This window comes from Bos indicus, chromosome 3 (assembly GCF_029378745.1).
Source record: "Bos indicus isolate NIAB-ARS_2022 breed Sahiwal x Tharparkar chromosome 3, NIAB-ARS_B.indTharparkar_mat_pri_1.0, whole genome shotgun sequence".
NCBI lineage: Eukaryota > Metazoa > Chordata > Mammalia > Artiodactyla > Bovidae > Bos > Bos indicus.
The window spans coordinates 17,221,097-17,222,963 of record NC_091762.1 but is presented as its reverse complement, the minus strand read 5'-3'; the positions used below and the strand labels follow the sequence as shown (position 1 = coordinate 17,222,963).

Below are 1,867 nucleotides of genomic sequence, written 5' to 3'. Positions count from 1 at the left end.
CAGAGTTCTAGAGAACAGCAAGGAGAGATAAGAAGGTCTTCTTCAATGAACAATGCAAAGAAATAGAGGAAAACAAAAGGAGAAAGACTAGAGATCTCTTCTAGAAAATCAGAGGGAAAATATAAAGGGAACATTTCATGCAAGGATGGGCATGATAAAGAACAAATGGTAAGGACCTAACAGAAGCAGAGAGATTAAGGAGAGGTAGCAAAAATACACAGAATAACTACAAAAAAAAAAAAAGGTCTTAATGACCCTGATAACCACAATAGTGTGGTCACTCACCTAGAGCCAGATATCCTGGAATGTGAAGTCAAATGAGTCTTAGGAAACATTATTACTAACAAAGCTAGTGGAAGTGATGAAATTCCAGCTGAGCTGTTTCAAATCCTAAAAGATGATGCTGTGAAACTGCTGCACTCTATCTGTCAGGAAATTTAGAAAACTCAGCAGTGGCCACAGGACTGAAAAAGATTAGTTCTCATTCCAGCCCAAAGAAAGGCAATGCCAAAAAAAATGGTCAAATTACTGTACAATTTCACCCATTTCACATGATAGCAAGGTTATGCTGAAAATCCTTCAAGCTAGGTTTCAGTAGTACATAAACTGAGGACTTTCAGATGTACAAGCTGGGTTTAGATAAGGTAGAGGAAAGTGAAAGTGAAAGTAAAGTCGCTCAGTCCTGTCCAACTCTTTGCAACCCCATGGACTGTAGCCTACCAGGCTCCTCCATCCATGGGATTCTCCAGGCAAGAGTACTGGAGTGGGTTGCCATATCCTTCTTCAGGGGATCTTCCCAACCCAGGGATTGAACCCAGGTCTCCTGCATTCCAGGCAGACGCTTTAACCTCTGAGCCACCAGGGAAGCCCAAGGTAGAGGAACCAAACATCAAATGGCCAGCATTCATTGGATCATAGTGAAAGCAAGGGAATTCCATAAAAACATCTGCTTCATTGACTGTGCTGAAGTCTATGACTGTGTGGATCACAACAAACTGTGGGAAATTCTTAAAGAGAAGGGAATACCAGATCACCTTACCTGTCTCCTGAGAAACCTGTATGTGAGTAAAGAAGCAACAGTTCAAATCGTACATGGAACAACTGACAGGTTCAAAACTGGCAAAGGAGTACGTCAAGGCTGTTTATTGTCACTTGGCTAATTAACTTCTATGCAGAATACATTATGGGCTTCCCTGGTAGCTCAGCTCGTAAAGAATCCACCTGCAATGCAGGAAACCCCAATTCAATTCCTGGTCTGGAAGATACCCTGGAGAAGAGATAGGCTACCCACTCCAGTATTCTTGGGCTTCCCCGGTAGCTCAGAGGGTAAAGAATATGCCTGCAATGTGGGAAACCTAGGTTTGATCTCGGAGCTGGAAGATCCTCTGAAGGAAGGCATGGCAAACTACTCCAGTATTGTTGCCTGGAGAATCCCCATGGACAGAGGAACCTGGCAGGCTACAGTCCATGGCGTCACAAAGAGTCAGACATGACTGAGCGCCTAAGCATAGCACAGAGTACATTATGCAAAATGCCAAGCGGGATGAATCACAGGCTGGAATCAAGATTACCAAGAAAAGTACCAACAGCCTCAGAAATGCAGGTGATACCACTCTAATGGCAGAAAGTGAAGAGGAACTAAAGAACCTCTTGATGAGGGTGAAAGAGGAGAGTGAAAAGCTGGCTTGAAACTCAATATTTTATACATAGTAGTGTATATATCGGAGAAGGCAATGGCACCCCACTCCAGTACTCTTGCCTGGACAATCCCATGGATGGAGGAGGCTGGTGGGCTACAGTCCATGGGGTCGCTAAGAGTCGGACACAACTTAGTGACTTCACTTTCATTTTTCACTCTCATGCATTG

At 43.7% G+C, this 1,867-nt stretch overlaps 1 non-coding gene across 1 annotated transcript; it reads right to left on the bottom strand.

The window, feature by feature from the left end:
* Window positions 1–793: 793 nt before the first annotated feature.
* Window positions 794–865, bottom strand: TRNAS-GGA (transfer RNA serine (anticodon GGA)). The gene has a single exon. It is a non-coding gene; the product is annotated as a tRNA-Ser (tRNA).
* Window positions 866–1,867: the final 1,002 nt, after the last annotated feature.